Source organism: Stenella coeruleoalba (genome assembly GCF_951394435.1).
Source record: "Stenella coeruleoalba genome assembly, chromosome: 8".
NCBI classification, from domain to species: domain Eukaryota; kingdom Metazoa; phylum Chordata; class Mammalia; order Artiodactyla; family Delphinidae; genus Stenella; species Stenella coeruleoalba.
In genome coordinates, this window is record NC_137154.1 from 30,765,859 (window position 1) to 30,792,574 (window position 26,716).

Sequence of the window (26,716 nt, forward strand, 5' to 3'; positions counted from 1 at the left end):
AATAGTCACTACTAATCTTAAAGAGGGGTGGTAATATAACCAATTTGATCTTGAAAATAATTTTTTTTAAATATTTAAATATTTGATATTTAAACTATTATATGTCCTCTTAGTGAAATATGAGCTCCATGAGGACTTTGAGACTTCTGTATTTAGTATCATTCTTAGAACAAACAATAGAGGACTCTATGCTGTGCCCTGTGTTTTAGGGGGCTCTACTCTGGCTCCTCTCCATCCATACCACTCCCCATAGGTGACTTCACATGGGACCAGGGGACCCACCTGGAGCCTGTACCATCCCTCCATTCTAGATGATGCTCTGTGAACCCAGACCCTGACATTTCAGACCTGCAAAGACTTGTGTCTGCTACCAGGGTCTGTAACCATTCTCTTCTCTTCTGCTAGGCCACTGAGGTTGTACAGCACCCCTGATATGAAAAACCCTAGGCCCAAGGGGTGGTCCAGGGGCAGCTCTGCATGTGTGTGTGGTGTACAGATAGATGAGCTTACATGTGTTTTCTGGAGTGTCCACATGATCTTCCTCCCAGTGAAGGGTGAAACTTGAGATTGATGAGAAGTGGACAGAGCTGTGGCCTCAGGTTGCCGGCCGAGGGCTAGAGTCTACGGGCTGGCTCTCCCTTCCCTGTCAAAATCTGGTGCAGAACAACAGGAATCTGGGAATTATAAATTCAAACTTGGCCTCCTAGATTATTTTGAAGGTATATTTTTCAAGGTTGGGGGATAGAACATATTTTATTCAACAGTTAGGTTGTCACAAGCAGTGGTATGTTGGTCAATGTTTAACAAGAGGCTCTCTGAAAACAACAGCAGCAACAACAACAATGAACCAATTTGTAGTGTTTTCCATTTGCCATGGTGTAAATTCTCCCACCACGGCCAAATTCAAACTGCCAATGCAACATTACTGAATGTGAATTTGGGAGGAGATGCATACAGCTGGCTGTATCCAGGACCCACCCATTCTTCTTGCATGGCCCTGCAATAAATCTTTCTCTGCTCCAAACTCTGATGTTTCAGTTTGTTTGGCCTCATTGTGCATAGGTAACATTTATATTTTAAATATTTAGTTTTGTAGTATAGGAGCCTCAATTTGTACTCCCATTCTTGGAACCCCCCCCCCCCCCACAGCCGAATGTTACTGATGCACCCTAGTGCATAGAAAAGTGCTGGAATATAGTAAACCTTAATAACTATCTCTTGGATAAGAGGCTTTATAGGTGCATGACTTTAGGTAAGCCATTCAGCTATAAATTCATCTGTACTTTACAGAGTTCTTGACCAAATGATACAGTTCATGTGAAAACATCTAGCACAGTTCTTGGCACCTTATATACAATCAATAAATGTTGTTGAAAGAATGAATAATAGACTTTCAATAAATTTTCATATGTTTTTTATTATCATATTTGGGAAAAATTCAAGTTTTTTAGTTTAAGCTGTTCTTAGGTTTTTGTAATTTTCTGCAGTTGTCTATAGGTCAAGACAAATGCCCATTTCTTTGAGGGTTTTTCTTGGAGAATCCTTTGTGATAGACATCTCATTTTCATACAGTTCCCAAGGGAACAGTGCTCACACAATGTTACTCATTTTAGAAAGTTTGGTAAAATTCCATTTGGCTACAAGTCTGTTATTCGAGCTCAGGGGAGGAAAGGCTGTGTTTTATGCTCTAACTTTGTTCTCAGCTGTATTTTGTATCCTGGGATAGTGAAGAGAAAAAGGGCTTTGAATTAGTAGTTGAGATTTAGTCATTCCATATACTATCCTCAGTGAGGAATTCAAGATGAACATGTGAGAAATAAGGAAGATTCAGCAGAGGCATTCTCCCTCTCATTTGCTTGGCTAACTGAATAAATCTTAATGATGAGTAATCACTTCTGCTGAGAGAGTTGTTACCTGTGAAACATAGTCCATTGACTGGTTGTTGATACACTTAGTTTAAGCGTTGCTTTTTCTCAATCATTCCTAATAGCAGATATTTTACTTTTCATGAGGGTGTTTTCTTCCTCCCAAAGTATTTCAGTATTTCTCCCATGTGCTCAATGAACCATTATTTCCCTCCTCAATATTTTTTAGCCGATAGTCATGTTTTCTTTCTTTTTTTTTAGGTGTAATTTTTCTTCCTTTCCTTTTTTTTTTTTTTTTAGCCATGTTTTCTTTTCATAGTGTCACCAATAGCTTTTTGTTTTACCTCCCAATTTCTATGAAAAAAGTTGAGTGAGCTCTGTTTCTATTATCTCAAAACTCTGGGAAAGAAATCTCTTGTAAATAGCAAAAATATGTCTGGGAATCTTCCTTTACACTATCAAAAAAACAACACAGTTCTTTCTCCAAAAGATCTCCAAAAAAGAATATCCTAGGATCAGACCACAAAAGTGTTGAAAACTCATCTGAACAGGCTGCTGAATGGAAACACAAATGGATCCATGCGCACATGAACCTAAAGGTAGCACTCAGGAAAATCATCAGTAAATGGAGAAGTACAATTGAAGTTGGGAAGAACCTTAGACATCTTCTGATCTAAAATCTTAATTTATAGATGGTGAATCTGGACTACTTCTGCAGGAAAGAAAAACCAGATAACATCAAGAGTGATATCATCTAGGTGTCCACTCTAGAGATTTTCATTTCTATGTTAGTGAAGATAGCTTGGGTTATGGTGCATAAATAAATAACTGCAAAAGCTGAATGGCTTAAAGCAACTGTGAGGTATTTCTCACACACATGACATGCCCATCATGTGTGGGCAGTGGGATCTTCTCCATGAACTTGGGGATCAAGACTGATGAAGTCTCTACTACCTGGCATATCACCAGATGCTGTAGCAGAGGGACAGTAAGCATGGCTAATTATGCCTGGAATTTAAAGACTCCTATCTGTAAGTGTCACATACCACTTTCACTCATTTTATTAGTTAAGCAAGTCAATCATCACACATCCCTTCAAGGAGGTAAAGAACTGCAATCCAACCGTGTTATTGGGAGGACGAAAATGGAATACTTTTGAACTGTCCCAATGTCTGCAAATCCTTATCACTCCTACAGTCACTGACAATTTTCAAATGTGTGAACTCACAGACATAGATTGTAAACATAATATATACTAAGGCATAATAAGACCCTAACAATAAGATGTTTTGAGAATACAATTATAGAAAATTAATTCTAGGAAATTAGCATAGAACTGAGTGGCTGAAACATTTCTTCCAACTCTCACCTGTCTGAATTAGTAAGACCCAAGCAGTTGCAAGATAAGTGATATTAAGATTATCTAAGGAAAGTGACAATCGAAGGCGAGGAAACATTAAAAACCAGGAGTTAGAAGAAGAAAGCTGATGGCACCCCTCCAGCACCCCCAAAGGATTTGGCAATGCAGATGGATGCATCAGTATCTGACAGCATATATCCAGTAACATTTGAGACCCACAAATAGTTCTCCTTGCCCACCAACATATTTTTATATCAAAATTTGGCTTTCACAGATTTTTTTTTCATAGAGGGGGAAAATGGACAGCTTAGGCTAATAGGAATATTTTCCATCTCAAAGTTAAGAGTTCTTGTTCTAATTCAACAAATTGGTCTCTAGTTTATATGCTTCAGTGTGGACATTGCAAGGCAGTCTCACTTAGTGTTATCAACTCCGAGAAACTGACATTTTTTGGGTCTGCAAGGCCAATACTTGATTAAGATAAAGTCACCCAGGAAACGCTGCTGGATAAGACCTTCTCCTCACCAATATCTGACCTCCCGTCTCACCCTCTAAAAGACAGTTCTTCCTTCTCCATTGGAAACACTGTCTTCAAACTATGATGTGCAGGGTGCTAGTTAACTTCCTTTCTTAACATGATCTCTTTTCTGCCAAAAGAAACTACACTAGTAATAGGCATCCCATTGATTGAAAGGCAAGCATCTTCTCATTAAGATTTAGTCTCTTCCTGAGATCTTTTCAAATGCAAATATCCTTTGAGAGAAGCACTACTTTGTCACTAATGTTTACTGAGCATTTCTTGTGGAGCAGACACTTTAATCAGTGTTTGATGCTCTATTTTGTTCAACCTTCACAAAACCCAGTGAGGTAGACATTATTATTCTTACTTTACAGGTGAGTAAACTGGAGTTCAGAGAAGGTTGTTAACTTGCAAAAGTTTATTCAGCTGGTAATTATCAAGGCTGGAATTCAAATACAGTTCTGACTTCAAAACCAGAGCTCCCCATCACTATGTAGCAATGAAGAGACTAAAAGTCATCGCAATATTCATTTACTCACTTCTTCAACAAGCATGTTTAAGAGCCCACCATAAACACTTCGAGATGCTCCTCAGGGAGCTATTATTCCACTGAGGAACATAGACAATAAGGAGGAAATAAATTAATGAGATAATTTCATAATGAGATAATTTCACCAGTTAGTGGTAAGTGCTATAAAAAATACTAAACAGGGAAATGAGGTGGAGAGAAATTTGAGTGAAAATATATTAGTTGTGGTGGTCAGGGAAAGCTTTTTTTTGTAATGCAGAAAATGCTCAAGCTGAGAAGCGAATGATGAGAGAACCAGCCTTTGGGAGAGGATGAAAAACATTGCAGGCAGAGAGAACAGAGGACAGGAGAGTATAAGAACATTCCAGGCAGGGAGAAGAGCAATGGAAAATGGTTTGAGAGAAGGGTCAGTCTGGTGCCCTTGAGGAAAAGACGGGCCACTGCAGATGCACATGGTGATAAGGGGAAGAACTGGAGGAGATGAGGTTAGACAGATGAGCGGGAATCATTTAGGGCAGAAGATGGGAGGCAGGGAGCAGCATCTGCTCTTGGATGAGAGTGAAAGACACGAGAGGGAAAAATTGAGGAGTCTTGGAAGACAGAGGTTTAAAAAAATATTTCTTTCAAGGGACCAGTCTTACTCCCAGAGAGTCTTACTTTGTACCCACCCTGCCAAGACCTAGTGACATGCACTACAGATTTGGATATAGCTATGCAAACCATTGCATTCCTTCAAGCACCTGTTGAACACAAGACACAAGATTGCCTATAACATTGAGCACAGTTAGGTCAAGCATGCATTATTACAAACAGCTGTTTGTAATTAAGACTGTCACATTTAGAAAGATGTGTAACACACTGATGGTGGTTGAGGTTAACACAAATAGCTGGAAATGGGACTAAATAAATGATACCCATGGATTTGAGGACATAAATTGATAAACATGCCTTCCTAAGATTATCAAATAGTTCCCAAATCAGCACTGTAACATGGGTCTGAATCCTATAGGTTCACCTTGAAATGAGGGGGTTTCTAAGGCAAAGGTTCAAGTGATCTCAAAGATGGAACATGTTTCTTATTCTGTGGCTAAATTCTAGGAGACCCAGGGGGATCCAAGGGAACTTTCCTTGTTGTTTTCTTGTGAGCGTATCTCCTGCATAAACCTTTTTCTGCAAGCCAGCAATCAAATTCAACAAAGTAACAGATAGTTCTGTTTTCTGATTTGTTGTTTAACAAATGAAGTGCTCTCCAGCCTGTTTGGATACCTCAACAAAAGACTTAAACATATGTGTGGGTAAATGGATTTAGGGTTTGATAATATACTGTGGAAGATGAATTTAGAATGTGACTGGAAGAAAATATATACTACACTGAAATGTCTTAAAGAACCTCGTCCAGTGTGTGCAATCTGTGGGCAGACTTGCACTTGAGAAAGTATATTAAGTGTCTTTTGTTCCCTTAACACTAGATCCTAAATCTCACATTCCTTTCTTATCCAGATGTATTTACAATACTTTAAATTTTTTCTTAGCTTTGTAGGGTTCTATAACATTCTTTGTTTTTCTTTCATGATCATTTTTCCAATTAGCTCACAAGGCTCTGATGGCATTTTTGGCAGAAAGAGGGTAACTCCTCACTCACTACATGATTTGAACAGTGGGAAACCATTTATATAAAACATTTGGGAAACAATGATTTGTGGGTTCATTATTTGTCTAGCCAAATTTCAATTTCTCAAAATACTCTATTTTTTCCTACTTCAGAGAATGTCATCTTGAGTATAAAGAGTCACTAAAAATGCTTCATCCAGACATGTGTCCTTGATTTGCAAACGTAGGAGTGAGTTTTAACTTTGAGATGTTTTTAGACAGATAGACTAGAGCTATAAAAACATCTCAATGGAAAGGCTTTACTCTTCTAATAAATTACTTAAAAGGGTTGGGCTGGCCCATTAATGGCTTTAAAAAAATTAATAAACACAGAGCTCTGAGACTGAAATACAAATGGAAATCTGGAATTCATTTGTTTTATAGTACACTAACATTCCAAATATTTTTATTATAACTTACCATATTTGATATATTACTAAGTTAAAAAACATTAATGATAAATACCAGGCACAAAAGAATTGTGACATGTCATATGAGTATACTAATTTATTGATTTCTTAGTGAGTTTGGAAATAAAAGAAATCATTAATGGAGATTATGGCTGTATAATTCTGGATAATGAAGATCTTTGTTTTATATTTAAGGAAATATTTTTATCTGTTTCACTTTCTTTTCTTATAAAATCTTACATGATCATAAAATTTTAAACAACATGGAACTATATAAAGTACAGGACTGAAGTTCTCTCCTTACTCTCTTGTCCCCAAATTAATTTGCCAGAGAGAATCATGGTAACAGTTTGGAGAATACCTTTCCAGATTTTTAATGTTTATATAGATTTACATAAAGGTATGCCTACACACACAGTTACATACATACATACATTTATACAGGAGACATGTATAAGTTCATACATGTATATAAGAAATGAGATTATACTATATACGTAGTTCTACAACTTGCTTTTTCACTTGGATTGTGGAAAACTTTCCCTATGAGCACATGGAGTAATGCCTTACTATCTTCAACCATTGATATTGAAAAAAATGAGACTTTGTTTTTTCCTCTCGGCTTGGTAAAATCGGAAAAGATTGTTAAGGCCTGTCTTTAGGAGGGCATGGAGAAACAGGCCCTCCTAGGTCCAGTGGGTGGGAATGTAAATAGTGATGATATGAAGAGCTCTAACAGCTTTCCAGGGAATTTAAGCAGTATATAACAAAGTTCTAGTGTGCAATGTCTTTGGCTCAGAAATTCCTCTTTAGTTTTCTAGCATATAGAAATAATTTTCATATGTAAAATGATATATTCAAAGAGATATTTATTGCAGCACTCTCTGAATTTAAAAAATTTGAGAAGGTAAACAACCTAATGCCTATAAATATGGTGGAATGGCTACATTAATTCATATCCATCCTTTTTTTTTTTTTTTTTGCAGTGGGTGGGCCTCTCACTGTTGTGGCCTCTCACTGTTGTGGCCTCTCCCGTTGCAGAGCACAGGCTCTGGACGTGCAGGCTTAGCGGCCATGGCTCATGGGCCCAGCCCCTCCATGGCATGTGGGATCTTCCCGGACTGGGGCACGAACCCGTGTCCCCTGCATCGGCAGGCAGACTCTCAACCACTGCGCCACCAGGGAAGCCCATATCCATCCTTTTATTTCTCACATTGTGCCAGTTGGTTGGGCTACAGCAGTTCTAGACTGGGCTTGGCTGTAGTTCATGAGTTGGGTTCATGTCCTCTCCATGGGTCTCCCATCCTCTTTGGACCAGTGACCACCTGAGACATGTTCTTCTCATGGAAAAAAGCAGAAGTACAAAAGGGCCAGCCAATCCATGTAGTGCTATTTGAGTTCTTGCCAACAATCCATATGCCAAAGCAGGTGCCATAGCTGAGCCCAACATGAATGCAGGATTCATGCCATTATCTTCCAGTCTATGGAGGAGGTCAAGGGGGAGGGAGTGACCATTTGCAAACAATCTAATGAAATCGAATAATCTAAACAATTTTAAACAGACCCCACAGGTTTCCAATAAATTTTAGGTACAAAGAAGTCCAATCCAGTCTAGTTGAATTTAAAGCTTCAATGTCATATTCAATTTACTGCTTATGTTCTACTCTTCTACATCCAACTTCAGCTTGATTTAAGGCTGGGGCACCTGTTAGATCTCTCTCTTCTTTATCTTCCTTTTCTTGTTCTCTCTAGTATGGAAAAAGACGGAATAGTACAAGCATCGCTAACTGAGCAGGTCTCAGCAATTCTCCATGTCTCTGGGCAATCTCTGAGTCGCTGGCTAAGATGGACTGGCTGCTGATGCCCCTGTAAGGCAAACATGCCGACTCTATTGTGGGGTACAAGAGGCCCCTTTGAGCTTTCCTTACTGCCTAGTTTTTTATTATGAGATTCTTTCTAGCTTAACTGTTTTGAACCCATGCACCGTGTGCTCCTGGCCGTTTATCCCACAGCTTCTTGATGCTCTTGATATCTCAATGGGTGCCCAGCCCTCTTGGGTGTGTTACCAGCAAGATATTTCCTGTTCAACCACCTTTTGACATGCCCACTTAACCTTGGAAATTTCACACACCTTTGCCAAATCTCACCATTGAAGTCCCTCTCTCCATGCTGCCATCTCTCTCCAGTCCCTTTGCCTTGCTTAAACAGGCAGATTAGCATGATTATTGCCTAAGCAAAGGTCCAACCAGGGAATGAGATAACAATTTCATGTTGCTGTGGACACCCTCAGGCTCTCAGATTGTCTTCTATGTGCCCTCCTCATTAGCTTTGGGGTGGGGTAAAGTTAGGAGGCACCTTTTCTTTCTCCAAAAGAAGCTGGAGCTGGGGAGTCAATGACTCTCTACTCCCACACACCGCTAGCTCTCTGTCTTTTTATTTAGGCTGGTTGTTGTGGCAGGGAAGAGAGGAAGATGACTCAGGTAGCTGAGATATGGTTGGGTTTGGAAGAGCCAGATCTACTGCTTCTAAATAAGCCTTGGAGAGAATTTGGCTCACCTTTGTTTTTTGCTCTTTTTAAAATGTGGGGTACTTGTCACTTCTTTGTCATCAGCAGAGGCCCCCAAGAGTCAATTCTAAGGAAATGGGAAAAGTTCATTCAATTTCATATTACTTAGTATATGTGAAACTGGGATTTCCAGTCAAGAGCAGCCATGCTACTAGGGAAAGTATTATACCTTCAGGATATAATTTCAGTGCCCTGGAAATATCCTGTCTTGGATAAAAATGCTCCATCTTAAAATTCTTAGTTGGTGGGATCCTAGGGATAAGCATTGCTTCCAAAATGACTAAACCAAGAGAACATCTTAATCTCTTCTATCCTCAGTTCAGCTGTCTGGCACCCTATGTCTGAGTGGGTCAGAATTGGGTGGCTAATTGGAACCATCCTGAGAGGCAAGATGCAAGGATATCACTTAAACTTACCATATATAGTACCAGCTGTAGCCTTCCCAGTAGAAACACTCTAATCAAAATAAGGAAATCATCATTCTTTTTGACACCTTGTGAATAACATTATTGACTCTGAGCTGGTCTTCTGGCTACTGATCATGATGGGGTAGAAGAAGGGTGTTGGAATCAGAGAGATCTACATTCTAATTCTGATCTACTCCTTCCTAGCTGTGTGACCTTAAGCAGTTAAACCAAGTTCAGGGTCTTCATCTGAAAACTGGGAATCCTAACAACGACCTGATAGCATTATTGTAGTTAAATGATCTAATGTATATAAAGCTATTAGCACACAGTATGTGCTTAATAAATAGCTACTCTTATTTAGAAAAGCATGAAAGCAGATAACTGATTGAGTTAGTATGACATATACATGCTTACTTAGAGAATATCTGCTACTGCCTTCTAATAACTTAGGCACACTCTATAGAAATTTTTAATTTTGTTTGAAAAACTCTCTCTTTTTTACAAGTCCTAATTCTGAAGAACCTATAAATAATATTGGTAATTCTTTAATATATCGGTCTCTAATGGACTAGCCAAAATTAAAAACAAATTTAAAATATGTTATATTTTATGAAGTAAAGCCCCAAAAAATGGTCTTGGATGACAACCAACATATACTGATTTTCAACATTATGATTGTTTACATTTTTCATTACTTCCTTGTATTCATGCCAATGCACACATACCCACTACATTAGTCAGTGCAGTTTCTCTCCTATAGTTACCAACTGAAGGATGGCCAACTCTATGTATAATGCAGTTGTTTAATATGCATCCATGGATTTAAGCATAAAGAGGAAGCACCTCACACAGCTTCGCTTGGGATATGTTTCTTTTATACTCTAGTAAAATGAATACATTTGTTCAGGGAGCACATGTGCCCTAGCATCACAGAACTTGTGGCTCATGGCCTGCCATTGTCTTCAAGGGAAGCAACCTGTTACATTGGAAAGATTGGAAAGAGCATGAGATCTGGAGCCTGTGGTGGAAGTTGCCATCTGTCCACCCAAATTCACTCTTCCCACATTTCCCAGCCCCCCTCACAGTTAAGTGTGCTCATGTGACTTCATTTTTGCTAACACAGTTTGAATAGGAATAATGAGTATCCTTCTCAAGCTGGCCTATACGACTTCCCCAATCTGTTCTTTCATGTTCTTTCCTGTACACGATGATGAAGATTTAAAGGGTTATAGAGCCACAAGACAGAGAGGTTTAGTCCATTGATGACCACATAAAGGAGAGCTGCCCCACTGACTCAACTGATGCTCCTGGGACACTTATGTGAATGGGAGGCTTCTATTGTGTTAAGCCACTGAAAGTCTGGGGACTAGTATCACTGCAGCTTAATCAAACTAATACATAATCAGGTAGACTTAAGTCCAAATCTGATACTTACTTTTATTAGATATTTGGTGTTGGACTCTTCACTTATCCTCTCTGATCCTCTCACTTTGTATGAAATATGGATACAAAAATAGCTACATTACAAATTCTTATTAAGATTTTAGAGAAAGTAGGTAAACCATCTAAGTTAAAGCTTTAAAACCATTTTTTCCTTCTATTTTAGACCCAGGAGCACAGGATTGGATTAATCATAGTCTTTAGCTACGAAGTACTCTCATCACTGGCTCATGAATGGTTGCATTTGTTTTGTTGTTTGTTTATAATTATTCGTTTATTTTCAATAATACAATAAACACTTGAGGACTCACCACAATTCAATATAAGAACTAGAATACTGCTTGAAACTACCCTTTGCTCACCCATTATGGGATAGATTACAGTTATTTGGCATAACCAGATGTTGGACTATAGAAGACCCTGGTTCTTGGGTTGTGGGGCTTTTAATCTCTATGGTTAAGGGTGCTCCAGCTCCTCTGCCAATGTGATCAGATTCCAGAATAAAATAGCAAAACTTTTAGTCCAGCCCTATCTTGCTAGTTGAATCTTCTCAGTAGAGGGTACCATTAGCCTTTCCCTTGCAGTGATCAGGAGGTCAGGGTCCCAATCTATCAGTTGCAGCTGTATGATGATGTGAGTGAATGGAAGAATTTGTCACCTGGCAAGAGTATTCATGTTCACAGAAGCACCAGTCCATCATGGGGCATCATCAGTGTGCTGGGGTCTAAGCCTTGAGGTTAACTGGGATTGATGTCACCTTAAGTATTTGACCAATGCTGGTTTCTATGAAGTTTTGCAGGAAGTCATCCTTTTTTCTGGGAGATCAGCCTGCAGTGGATTGGTCTCAGAGAGTTAATATGTACCTCTCGAACTTATTATCTAAATTCTTTTCAACACTTGGCACTTGTCAAAAATTATTACTACTATTATTATTTTGCCAATCAAAAGGGTCTAAAATGGCATCTTATGTTGTGATTTCCAGATATCTGATGATACTAGATCTTTCTGTGTGTATATTGGCAACACACATTTCCTTAATCTCGAGGTGTGTGCTCATGCCTTTGACAATTTGTTAGTGTGTTACTTGTCCTTTCCTTATGATTTCCAAAAGTTTTTTATATGTTGTTATCAATTTTTTATTGGTTATACATGTTGAAAATATCTTCTTCCAGTTCATAACATGTATTTTCACTTTCTTTAATGTGTCTTCTGATTAGCAAGTGGCCTTAATTTTAATATAGTTAAATTCATCCATTTTTTCACTTACATCAGCACATTTTGTATTTTAAGAAATCCTTTCTACATTGAGGTCAGAAAGAAATTCACTTATATTTCCCACTAAAATCTTTACTTTTGACATTTAGTTCTCTAATCCATCTGGAATTGATTTTTATGGGGCAGGCAGAAATCCAATTTTATTTTTCGCTATATGGATAACCAATTTGCGGTGGTCTTTCTATTACATCATTTGTACTTCAGGGATTTGAGTTTGACATTCTACCTGGGTTAACATCATGCATGATATAGAATGGGCCTCATTATTTCTTCCCTTAGATAAATTCTCCCCAACATAACTGAGTGGGAAAAGGTTCTGTCCTCACCAAGGCTAATTTTTTATTTTTTAATGAAGCTGATCAAACTGTTTTTTATATTTTTCTTAGTGGCAAAATTATTTGATTTGATTTGCTCTAAACCATTTCTCTTAAGTTCTTCCAACTGGGCCATATTATTGCCTCCAAATCCTCCCTCCCTGATCACAATCAGCGATGAAAGATGAAGCATGTGTGCCTTGAGTGTCTGGTCTCCTTCGGTAGAGGTTTCATCCAGGGTATTCAAGGATCACTTTGAAGAAAGTATAGGTTTGAGTGTTCTGAAAAGCTGGGGAAAGACACACTGGTTCAAAAGTGAAAAACTGTTGAGATGGTATGTTCTGCATGGCATATATGCACCCAGTATAAGTGTGTGGTGGTGTTTAGTGAGTTCCATGGCCTCATTGATGAAATTCAGATCTCTGTGGTCAGCAAGATCTGGTGGTTTCCAATGATGGTTCTCTCCAGGGAGAGAGGTTCATTTTCAGGAAAAAATAAAAATATTAGTTAACAAAGTTAGCATATAGTCTTGTTTTGGTAAACTTTTGAGCCACATAAATATGGACCACTTTTTTAAAAAAATCAAAGTCTATTCTTATTATTTTAAAAAGTGTCTTATTGCATAGGTTGCTTAAGAAGTGTTCCCCATGAGCATAACTTTGATCTCTTATTTTTCTTTAACAATCTTTTGCACAACTGCCAAATAGCATTGATCTAACGCTGGATAAGGGATGTACTATAGAAACCCAGTAACAGAGAGAGAAAACAATAGAAACCCAGTAACAGAGAGAGAAAACATTTTTTTTTTCTGAGCTTCAGGAGGAAAAAACCCAATCCATGTGCTGTTATCTGCAATTCCTATTCAGCATACATTACTCCATCTGATTCTGCAAACCAGTGTTGCCGTTGAGTCAGAGTCTGTGGTTAAACCAGAGCCCCAAACTACACTGCAGTCTGTTATGGCCACTTTACGATGACACACCACCTACAAACACAGGTAGTTGCTTTGGAAAAACATTTTACTTGGAAATCCTTGCCAGAAATCCTAGTAATGTAGTGTGACACGTAATTTGTCTGAGAAGTGTTTAAATAAGGGGTTCCTGAAACCTTATCTGTCAAGATTCCTGTGAGCACAATTTTCTGAATGGTGGTCAAATAATCTAGTTTTATAGTTACTGTGGGTCTGAGAAAAAGCCTGTCCATTCATTTCAATTTGATTCGATTCAGGGCAATTCAATTCAATTCAACTATAGTTGCTGAATAACACATAATAGTTCAATTATGCGGACTTTATTGAGAACCTATTATATACAAGGCAGTGTGCTGGGGGAGGTGAAGAGAGACCATTTTGCTGTATTCATTTTACACGAGGAGACTAAAAGCTCCTTGGTAGCAAGCAATACAAATCCCTCTGTCTACTTTAAGCAAAAGGATTTAGTGGAAGTGTTCAGGGGTCATAGAACACAGAATTATTATATCTGGCCATTTACAGCACTCATATAAGCAAATAGCCATATAAGCAAAATTCATACGACCACGGATGACTTAAATGTAAACTTATCATTGTACATTTGTCCTTATCTCCAGATATTCATTTTTGTGAGATATACAACAAAATAAACATCAAAAGTTTATAAAAATGGCTCTGACTATACAGATCCTTGTTTATGCCTTTTAGAATTTAGATTAAAAATTTTGAGAAAACGCGGGTAATGATGCATAAATGTTATTATCCTTGAAACTTTTTTTTTTTTTTTTTTTGTGGTACGCGGGCCTCTCACTGTTGTGGCCTCTCCCGTTGCGGAGCACAGGCTCCGCACGCGCAGGCTCAGCGGCCATGGCTCACGGACCCAGCCGCTCCGCGGCATGTGGGACCTTCCCGGACCGGGGCACGAACCTGTGTCCCCTGCATCGGCAGTCGGACTCTCAACCACTGCGCCACCAGGGAAGCCCCTTGAAACAATTTAAATACTATTACTGAAGGACTAGAGAATAGGGGGCATGTAGAAAGTTAGTCTTTTATTGTTTTCTTCTATGTATTAAGAATTTCATTGGTTTGTCTTGTAGCTAATGAGATAGTTCAATATGCAAAACTGAGTACAATATTGAAATAGTCAATGTGCTTGAGCTTGTGGTTTTGATTAATCCCATAGCTGGCCATGGTGTTATGTCAGAGAAACCTGACTTCTCATGCAAAGGGATTACCTAGCCAAGACCTCAAACTCAAGATTTTTATTGAAAATGTCCTTAAATGCAATAAAATGGTAGTAAGTAGACTAGGCTCAGGAACAATAGGAACCAATGTATAATATACTATAATATATAAGTGTATTATGTAATAATAATGTTATATATTATATACTGTATACATTATATAAAAATATGTGTATAATATATTTATCAATCGAGAGGCCAAAAAAATGCAGGAAGATTGGACCATTTAACAAATATCTCCAGCAAGACCAAGAATCTTGCATGCTGGTGATGTTGTAGTCATTGCCACTTCATCCTCCCCGTGATAAGAGTAATTGCCCCTCAAAGTTCCCAAATCATCTGATTAGTTGAGATTTGGTCACAGACCTATCACGGCTGAACCAGAGTCTGGTCCATAATTGGAGGTGTGCATTTGCAAGCCAGGAATTACCCTTCTATCAACTTCAAAAACAATGGGGGGAAGCTAATTCCTCCCAAAGAAGCTGGGTACTATTGAGAAAAGGGATGATGCTGGGAAATTCCTAGTGCAGGCAAGGTGGACTTTGTCACATTGCTTAGAGAGGAAGGAGAAGGAGGACGGAGAAGGAGGACCAAAAAAGGGCCGTTTAGTTTGAAGGTGTATTAGAAGGTCATTATTGTTGGTGATAAATGGGGCAACAATGAAGTGCCCTCTAAAAACACACACAAAATGAAATAAGATGGCCACGTGAGAATTAAACCATAACATGAACACTTAAGCTTTGATCCATCAGAGATGGTCAAAGCTACATAAAGAAGAAAGAGTGCCTTTCAGGCCAGTAAGACAGGACTGAAACTTGATTGAAGCAGTTACCTTATCTAAGGAAAGAATGTGTCATTTCAGAAGGGATTTTGACCAGCAAAGAGAAGCAGAGAGACACAAGCCAGAGGGGAGAGTGCTCTGATTAGATGGTATAAACATCCATTTCTCACAGGCAGATGCATCCTTATCCTGGAAGCAGACATGCTGGTGTCATTAAACATTCCAGTCACCAGAGTTGACTGCAAGACAGCCAGTTCTTGGCTGATCAAGGTACCTCCTGATAAACTGGCTTCACATGGCTTTTCTACAGGGAGAGAATGTACAACAGAAAGAGAGTGTCCAACTGTTCTATTTCTTTTTTAACACATACCCTGGTTTAGATATCCAAACCAGTACAAGTTGTCATCCCAAATATAATTAACTCTGAAAGACTGCTAAAGCCAACTTTATGGGTAATTTTTGAGAAATGAATCTCAATAAAGAGATGGTTAGATGAAGCCAGACTGCAGGGGATTAGAGCATGAAAGTGTCTTAATAATAACACTCCTCTATATTTGTGTAGTGTCTTGTAGTTTTCGGAGCACTTTCCCTTATATTATCTCATTTCACTATTTTGTGAGGGAAGCAAAGATTTCAAAACCTACTTGAAAGTAAGGATGCTAGTATTTAGAGATGAAATGATTCACAGGTGAGAACTGGCAGAGAGAGAACTATTTCTCCTACCAGTCCAGTGTTTTCCCATTGGTCTACGCTTTCTATCATTTCTTTTTTTTTTTTTTTGTGGTACGCAGGCCTCTCACTGTTGTGGCCTCTCCCATTGTGGAGCACAGGCTCCAGACGCTCAGGCTTAGCGGCCGTGGCTCACGGGCCCAGCCGCTCCGCGGCATGTGGGATCCTCCCGGACCAGGGCACGAACCCGTGTCCCCCTCATCGGCAGGCGGACTCTCAACCAGTGCGCCACCAGGGAAGCCCCTATCATTTCTTCAGCATTGTGCTATTCACCATGGACTTGGAAAAGGTAAGTGAGACACTGTCTGGCTTTCAAAGAACAGGCAGTGCTTCAAAGCTACACACTTACATAATGTATTTTGTATTTAAGCTTTAAGAGGTATCAATTCAGTCATTCATTAATCCAATCTAAGCATTAGAACTATGGTGAACAATAGGCAACTATGATCTTTGCTCCCATCAACCTTTCAAATCTGGAAGATATTGGTTGTCTACTTTCTGTTTGCTTCAAGGCCCAGGGACTTGGAACTCCAAATTATTGAATGTCTATGATGTGACAAGCATGATCCTGGAAACCTTATAAGTATTATTTTACAAAATCCTCTCAACTACATTATAAGGGAACTTTTCTTAAAGATTTTTGAGGAGATTCCCAGATCATTTATAATTTACTTTCCAGATGTCTCTTTCTTTGGTTAAAATCTAAACTCCATGAGGGCAACAGCTAGCTCTCTTGCTTCCTGCTGTAGTGTCAGAACCTAGCATAGAAGGTTCTTCAAGCATAGAATATTTCTTGAACTGAATAGAAAGAACTTGTCCTTTATTTATTTATTTTTTCCTGACATTAAAATTTTATATTATAGACATTTCAAACATATACTCAAGTAAGGAGAATAGAACAAAAAAGTCATCTATATCCAGTTTCAAAGACTGCTAACTCATGGCCAACTTTATTTCACCTCTACCCACATCCCCTCCCACCTCATGACCTTTCCTATTAGATTATTTTAAACCCAGTCTCAGACATCATATTATTTCATGCATAAATACCTCAAAACATTGAAAGAACCTGTCCTTTAGAGATAAAAGGTTAAGTAGTGCTCTCAGTTTCTAGAGATTGTAAGTGGTGGATCAAAGATTCAGACAATGGTCCAAATAAAGCCAGAGTCTCTGTTTACCTGTTGATCTGGATCTCGTTGTCTTTCTGTGCACTGAATTGATAGTATTTTTCTTTTCAAACTAATCTCAGAGTCTTATAACCATGAATTTCTCTTCCTTTCATGCTGTTTATCTTTTTCCATTAAAACAACCCAAACCAAGCTTTAAACAAAGATCAAAACAGTAATTAAAAAAATTTAAAAACAGATAGAAACTCAAGATACATGTATATATTTATAGATATGCATGCATGTATATGTGTGTGTGTATAAAACTAACATTTATAAAATACATACAACTATAAGGAAGAAAATAGGTTTAATTCTACCACACACTCCATATATATTTTACACACATAGCAAAATTGCTATCAGCTCCATCATTTCCTAACTGTTTTCATTTTTATCCTTTTCTCTTTCTGATCTTTTCTTATCTTCATCTTTTGGCTTTGAAGGAAGGGTCTCAGCTGCTTACTCACCAACTCACTCACAGCCCTGGAACTATGTGTCTACAGCATTCTGGTTTTTGGTTCATGCAACTCCAGAGTTCTTCTGATTTCCTTTTTCCCAGCAAGGAAACATTTTCCAGGAAGAAGGAGAAAAAAGATCTTTCCATGTTTCTCTCTCACTGATTCTCTTCTTTAAGAACTCTTTCTTTCTTCCTGTAAAGTTTCTCAAATGGACTCTACACTTAGGAAACACAAAATATACCTCAAAATTTCCTCACATTTAGAAAGAGGTACTTTCTCAAATTGAGGAAGAAGAATTTTCCCTTTCATTCAGATTTCTAGCAGAGGACTAGAGCAGATTCCACATCTTTTCTTGAGCAGTTTTTGTAAAATTAAATTTTTTATATAATTCAGGAGATTACTTACCTACTTAATATCTGGATCCTCAGAAGGTTGCTCTAAAAATATTTTGAAAAAATTTCTATGCTCTGCCACCATGGGAAGTTTAAAGTGATAATGTCACTTATAAGAGAATGATTAATTGAACAGTAACTAGAAAGAAAATAGCTCCTCTCCCACTCTCCTCCTGAACAAATCATGTGAAGGTTTTATCAGAACAAATCTCATCCTTGACTTCCCTGTCCAGGTCTAATTCCCTTATTACAAACTGTTTTAGCAACATCTACTTCTCAGTTATCTCATCTATCATAGTTGCAACTGTCCATCTATTCATTTAATCTACAACGCTTACTGAACATTCTGCTCTGTGTCAGGCATTGTTTTAGGCACAGAAGTTATCACAGGAAACAGTATAGACAAGGTCCCTGCTCTCACAGTTTTCTCTTGCTGGGGGAGACAGACAACAGAAACCTAAATGGAATAATTTTAGGCAGTGATAAGAGCTATAAAGAAAACAGGGTAATGTGATAGAAAAAGAATGTGGTGGAAGTCTATCTCAGATATGATGTGTTTTAGCTAGCTATTGCTGCATAACAAATGACCTCCATGTTTCTTGGCTTAAAATGATGACAATTTAAATTTTGTGCAATTCTTTTGGTTGACTGTGTTCAGCTGGGTGGTTTTTCTATTCCATATTCTGTGATGAGGTCATTCATGTGGCTGCATTCAGTTGGGGGCTCAGTTGGCCCTGTCATGTCCATCATGGCCTCTCACCTTCCCTGGTCTCTCTCCATGTGGGCTCCTTCATGCAGTAGTCTAGCCCAATGTTCTTCACACCTTTGTAGCTAGATTCCAGGGGGAAAGAGTGGAAGCTGCTCTTGGCCTTTTAAAGTTTGGGCCCAAAACTGGCACAGTGTCACTTACACCACATTCTATTAGTCAAAGCAAGTCACATTGCCATCCAGATTCAAGGGGAGGAACGTAAAATGCCACCTCCTGATGAAGGAAACAGCAAAGAATTGGGACTGTCTCTAATTCATCAGAAGGTAAATGATTATTTGATTAGTGATTCTTTCCACTAGACTTTAAGCTCTGAGAATGCAGGGATAATATCTACTGTTGCTCACTATTGTTATATTAATGTCTATAATGGGTACCAAAATGAATGATAATGTCAGTAAATGTCAGGAAAGGATAAGGAAAGAAAATACTTGATTTACATATTACCTCCTCCCCATCTTGTAATTTTAAAAGGTGCTGTTAATAGATCATAGAATTCTTTCTCCTTATATTGATAAACCTTTAATATCCTACCTGACACAGTGATCCAGGTAGTCTTTATTAATCACAGTTGTTATGCATTATATCACCATCGACAGGAACCCTAGAGAAGGCTTTAGGGAGGTAGTATGAGCTGGGCTTGGAAAGATATGTAAGAACTGGAAAAGCAGGAAAAAGAGACCACATTCTTCACTGGTTTATATTGTTCCTTTAGATGAATTAGAACAAGGTGTCACCTCTTGGTAGATGAATAAAAAAGAAACTAAAAAGCAAACAAAAATACAATGTTCCCCTTCTGGGTGGATGCATTCACTTGAGTTTGTGAGCAGACAGTAACTTGTGCATGAAGAAAAAGGAGCCCTGTTCTCCAGGCAGATATATTCCTTGTCCAGGGAACATGGCTTGATCTAATGCTTTGGTGGATTACACAAACTTCCCAGGAGTACATTGAGAGTGTATTTGGAGATGAGCAATCACAGGGCGACATAAATGAAGGTTATGCTTGAGTTCTTCCTTTTCAACTCTAGAGCTCCTCTTTCTTATAAGCAATGGTCTTTCAGGTTGAAGATTCATACCTACAATTCTTTATTTTAGGACCAGTTGAGTACCCTGCCATCAGCTAGGTTTACAATGATGACTAGCCAACATCCAACAATGATTATGTTTCCTCCATATCAAAACCACCAAGTGCAAAATGAAAGTGCCAATCAACCAGATGTTTTGTCTACATCATGCCAAACTATTATTTAGAAAAATCAACATCCCTCATCCCTTTTAATTGTCTTGCCAGAGTGTAGAGGAAGCCCTAATCAATGGAAGGGCCAGAAATCCAGTTGTCTTTTGAAGCCAAGGAGATAAAATTAGCCTCTTGATAGATGCTTTCACTTTTCAGCCAGATGTTAGGGCATTATAACCATGATACTATATAAAATACGTGAATTTGCATCAGGATGCCTGAAAGTCTCTAGTATCTCTGAGTGCTAATATGTTAGACAAACCTTTGTAATACAAATATTCCGAAATTTGTACTTTCTTTGTGCCTTGAATTCTATAATACACCCATTACGTCTGGGAAGAATTTTAACCTGATATTCAAGATCCTCAATCTAACTATCACATCCCTATTGTCTCCCTGCTGCCTTATGTCTTACATATTATAGACCAGGGTTTCTCGACCTTGGCACTACTGACACTGCAGGCCAGATAATTCTTTGTCGTGGGGGTTGTCCCATGCACTGTAGGATGCAGATCAGCATCCCTGGCCTCTATCCCTTTCCTTTCATGTCACACTCTATCCCCCTAATGCATGTGGTTCTTCCTCCTTCAAAACGTTTTTGTTGGGAAATGGGGTGGATCATGTGTCAGTGTGGTTTTTTCCTTTTGCCAAGAGCCAGGAAGGAGATAGGAGGAGAGGAGGGGCCAAACAGGTAAGGGACAGGAAAAAGAGTGTGGACTCTACCTTTATTACACAGCAGAAACGAACACAACATTGTAAGGCAATTATACTCCAATAAAGATGTTAAAAAAAAAAGAGTGTGGACTCTAGGTGTTAATCATTTTGATCCCATCGTGTTCATGGGACGAAGACTGCTTGCTCTTTGTCCTTTTAAACTTAATGAAATAGTGTAACATACATGCCAGACCATATACCAAGCTGGAGTCTCTCATTTGGTTCTCTTCAAAATACTAGGAGATAAGGACCATAATATCCATTTATAGAGAAGGAAACAGGCCCAGGGGGTGTAGTCATTCGCCACAGATAACCCAGATGACAAAGGAAGAGCCATGATTCAATGCAAGGCAGTCTGTGCCCAAGAGCCCCTTCTTAACACTCTGTTGAAGTTTATATGCTTTAAAAGATATTATCCTTGGGCTTCCCTGGTGGCGCAGTGGTTGAGAGTCCGCCTGCCGATGCAGGGGACACGGGTTCGTGCCCCGGTCCAGGAAGATCCCACATGCCGCGGAGCGGCTGGGCTCGTGAGCCATGGCCACTGAGCCTGCGCATCCGGAGCCTGTGCTCCGCAACGGGAGAGGCCACAAGAGTAAGAGGCCCGCATACCGCAAAAAAAAAAAAAAAAAAAAAATGATATTATCCTTGAGACAGTTTGCTTTGGTTTCATCTTCCTGTTACTGAGAGATGGATCACCTGGGAGAGAAAGCCAACTGAATTCCCATCGTCCTTGTGTATAGAAATTCCAGGGCTTTCATTTGCCTTTAATGACTTTCTCAGGTCTTTCTCTTGAGAGTGAGACCTTCCAGGGCTGAGCTCAGCCCAAACATGAAAGTTTTGGGAAAGAGTTAGGAAAGTCTGTTCAGCTGTTTTTGTAGCTGGTAAGGGGGTGGGGAGGGATACGATAGAAAGTACCTTTTCTCCCATTCCCAAAATAACTTAGTGTTTGGACTTTCAAATTAGCATGTGGTCAGACGTTTATGAGAAAGTCCAGAATTAGCTGAAAAAGATTTGAATTCAAGACTCCTCTTGTCCCCTTACTGAGCACAGCCATGAGCATGAACTACACGGCTTATCACGTGGTTGGTGAACTTGTGAGAGAAGGGCTGAGGATGTCCTGCACGGAAAGCTCACCAGTCGTAAGCCGTGGCAGCTTTGGGGTAATCATTCGGGCCTCTCCCCTTCATTCCTCCTTTGGCCTTCTCCCCAACAGGGTCTTCCCCAGATTTGCAATTCTTTCTATACAGCTCCCTTAACAATGCTGAATTTATACAAAGACCCAACCTGGGGTTTGTTCATTCATCCATTCAGATCTATTTGTTGAATTCTTACGAAGTGCTAGGTGTAGTGCTTGGAATTTTATTCATGTTATTTCATTTATTCACCCCAACAATCCTATGTTGTGGATATCATCATCACCAGTTCACGTAAAAGAACCCAGGTTATGGTCAGAATAAATAAACTGCCCTTGGATGTTTGTGTTGTAAATGTAAAACTGAGATTCAACCCAGAGGTTTGTCGGTTTGCAAAGCCCATGCTTTTAACCACTGTAAATCATTGCTTGCTGGTAATAAAGTGGAGCAAGGAGACCTTGGTTATTATGCTACAGAAGGAAAGTTTGGAGGCTATGGAGCCTGGCCAGAGGAGCTGCCGGGTCGTTGATTAAATTGATATGGAAAAGGGATAAATGAGGCTGTGGGTCCCTGAATGGTGGAAGCTCCATGAGGAGAGATTTAAGTTCAAACTACAGAAGAACTTTCTAAGAGTTGGAACTCTCTGACAATTGAATGCACTCCTCCAGAGACAAAGGAATGCACCACAATTTGAGGAGTGCAAGCATGTGGGCTGTATTATCACTTGGCAGGGCTGCCATATTATAATATAAGAAATTCAGGCAGCTGACGACTGACCAGGTAAATGGGATGAACTTGGCCCCTCGGGTTGTGATTCTGTGACATCCTGGCCTTAATACCATGAGTTTATATGACCTGGAATAAATTTCTTCACTTGTTTGGACCTCAGATTCTCCATTTGTGAAGGTTATTTCTAGCTCTGATGTTCTCAGACTGTGTAGCTCTCAGGGCCAAAACTGTATCTAGGGATGTAATTACAAGTACGGTTCTATTTCTATTTTAGCCTGACAGAGGTTAACATAATGTTGAAATCTTGGGTTTCATGATCAGGTTGGCTGGCTCAATCCCGAAAACTTGAGCTTGGGGTCAAGGTCTTCTCCTGCTAACTTTCTTTCTCTAACATTTCTTTCTCAGATAATCTAAAGTTTGTTTTATTTAACTCCCTGGATCACTGAGGAAGAACTTTCTCCAAATATTCCTGAACTCCTGATTTAAAGACTGCTCGATCCTCCCAGAATTAGCATTCCATTAGAAGGTAGGAGGGGTCAGATCAGGAGAGGCTGGTAGCCAGAGAGGGGACTCTGGCAAGGCTGGGGATCAGGGAAGAGGCAAGAAGAGGGGTTGGCATTGGCATTGGTGACCTTCTAGAAAGGTCATTGAGCAATTTACAAGCAAACCTTCTGAAGGGTTATTGCAAGGTTTACCTGTGTTAAATAAATGTGATATGCTCAAAATAGTGTGCTGGGCACATAGTAAGGAGTGTAAAAACATTGTCTATTGTTTTATTTTTATTATTATCATTATTATTACAAGTATTATGCTCTGAATCTAGTAAAGTAATTGCACATAGTAGGTATTCAATAAATATTTGTTGAATGAACAGAAAAATGAATGAATAGCCCCTCTGAAAAATAGTTGTTTAACAATGAATGAAAGGCAAAGTGGTGGCTTTGGTAATGGTCAAAGTTTTACAGAGTAAATGGGAGAGCCCTGAAAACCCTGACATCCTGGTACTATTACATCATTATTGCGAACTGGCAGTCCAGATTTTTCACTGCAATTCTTTTTATGACAAAACTCTTGGAAATTAGAGGGGCTGTGGAAAATGTGATTATGGGATAAGTATTTATCATTAGTATGGCCTTTGCCAGTTTCTGAGCCTGAATGAGTTTTTGTTTGAGCCAGTTAAAAATTGTTCTATTTCTGAAGTTTCCCAAGTGAACAGAATGCTTCTAGAATTAGAAAAGAACTGTTGCCTATTTATTCCTTAGATTTACTGCTAAATATATGCACAGATTAGTGTTCACTGGGCCACACGGTCTGCTTTTATACTGAAGAGGATGTAGATCCAGGTCTTCTCTGAGTGTATCTGCAGGGATCACCATGCCCTATCCTGAGTCGGTGTTCAACGGATCCAGGGCCTCTTCCATTGCAGCGCAGGTAGAGAGTGCATGGGGGAGAGGCAGGCAAGCTAGAGAATTACTAACTTCAGAAATTCTCACTTCAGGAAGTCTGCAAGCTGCATGCAAATGTCCCCGGGTCCTCTTAGTGAAGACCGCATATGTCCGAGCTGAAACAGGGCTTAGATCAGTACAATCTACCAGCCCTGGCAAGCTCATGACCTGGAGACTATAGAGTAGGGGTCCCCAAGCCCTCTTAAGAACTGGGCCACACTGCAGGAGGTGAGCGGTGGGTGGGAGAGAGAGCGGAGCATCCCCTGCTGATCCCCTTCGCTCGCATTACGGCCTGAACCATCCCGCCTTCCCCCCGCCCCACCAGTGGAAAAACTGTCTTCCACGAAACCGGGTCCTGGTGCCAAAGAGGTTGGGGACCGCTGCGATAGAGGACTACCAGGCAGTTAAGGCCAGTAAATCCCACAGCAAGAGTGTGGGTTTACATAAAGAAAATCATGCTCTCACCCTAATGCTTTCCATATTGAGATCACCACAAATGGGCTCTGGTTTTAGTCTGACAGGCCTGAAACTGGACTTGTCCAGGGTACCAGGACCAAATATGTAGTTAGTGCTCAGTAAATATTCGGAATTAATATTCTTATTCTCTCTCACGTGGTAGCCCTGTTGCCAAGGTTTGCGAGTTCTCTCACTGTAGCTGCCCAAGCACTGCAGTTCCCGAGTTTCTTTCATGTGCATCGTTCTCATGCTCAAGGCAAGAAGCAAAGGCACTGTTAACATTTGGAAAGGAAAGGTAAGCGAGTTTGCTAACTGTGATTTCCTGCAATAGCATTCATTCTCTTGGCCTAGATAGGCAGGAATGTTTGAGGTATACACACATACATGCGAAGGAGCTTCTCTTACATGAATGGGAACAAACACGTCTTTGGCTTCTGAGATGCCTGCCTAGAATGGGGAGGTTCATACAGGTTCATGACACATACATACAATGTCTAAGCCTTATTTGAAATACATCTTTTTCATTTTACCCTAAGAACACATAAGGTGTCCCTTCTTAAAGGAGGGTCTTCGATGAGCTACCCATGGCCAGACAGCATGGTTATAGTGGCATGTACCTGGGCTCAGTATTATAGTAAGTCCTCTTCATACAATGGCATATCAAGTCCTCACAAGAACCCTGCAAACTGTGTGTCATGATTCCCACTGTACAGAGGAGGAAACGGAGGCTCTGAGAGGTTAAACGATTTGCTTAGTTTCTGCAGCTAATAAATTGCAGAGTCATGATGTGAATCCGAATTCTGCCTCTACTTCCCATGCTCCTAATAGCAAAAGGAGAGGGAGAGATGGAGAGCAAAGGAGGAAACAGGAGAGAAAGAGCTTTGCTAAGGCAAGGGGGAGGGGAAATCAGGGCAGGAGAAAACAGACACTTGAAGGGTAGGCAAAAATGTACCTCAGAGCAGAGCGAACCCACTAGATTTTCTGCTCTTTATAATTTAATCTGTAGTCGAATCATGTGGAAAATGTTAGTGGTTGACTCAGTGGGACTGCCAGCAAAGCATACATTTTGAAAGTTGAGCGGAGTGCCTGCATTTAGAGTCGGGCAAAGATCAAAGCAAGAAAAGACATTCAGGAAACACATTTCCTTAACTCCTGCAGGAGGAAACTTTTCACAACTGAAAAATGCAAGCCATTACTGCCAATCCCAAAGCATGGAGGCTCTTCCTCATTAATCATAGCTGTCAGGTTCTGCTCTGTAAACAGCAAGCTATTGACACACAAAATGTCTTCTGTTTTTCGTGGAAAGGCAAAAATGAGACATGGTGAAATGTACAAGCCATACGAGTAAACACTGTGAGAGTCAAAATAGGATGCTCTGTGCCCTTATCGAGTACGAGGCAATGACAAATTCTGAAGTCATTTGAAAGCCTCAAAAGAAAAGTTATGTATTTAGATATAGCTTATCTGTCTTAAAACTCCTGTGAAGAAAAATGCAGAATAAATAGAGAGGCAGTGGTGATGCCTGAGCTCGTTAGTAAAGGGGAGATGTCTAAACTTTAGTGAGATCACAGTTATCTTTGTGTAATAGGCAATCGTGTGAGTCATGCCTGTGGTTTGAATGCAAATCTCCACCTTTACAGGTCTGTCCATTCCAGCCTAAAAAGTAGGGTAGACAGGGCTTGGGCTGGTGGGCCAGAGTTGGAGCTTTGAGTGGGAGGGGTCAGCTGGGGTCCGTATATTGCCTGAGGTAGCCATTCATACATATCCAGCCACCTTTTGGTAGGGGAAGGTGGTCAAGAACCTGAGGGAGCCAATGCTAGAGTCACATCCGAAAGGGGAGGAAGAGAAGTGGAACCAAGAGTTGGGAAATTGGATCAATGCAGAAGAAGGTTGGGAATAATGACACACACTCTTCTGCGGCAAAAGCAATAATGAGACATATTGGTAGAGGATCAAGGCCAGTTCCTGCTGTCTTTCCCATTAGCACCTTAGCCCAAGCCTTCGTCATCTCTCACCAGCATGACCTTGTAGCCACCTATCCAAGTGGCTTTCCTGCTTCCACTCTTGCTGCCCCACATATAATCTCCTCCCAACGTGGTCTCTTTAGTGTAAATCATATCATACTACTCCTCACCTTAGACCTCCAAATGCATTGAA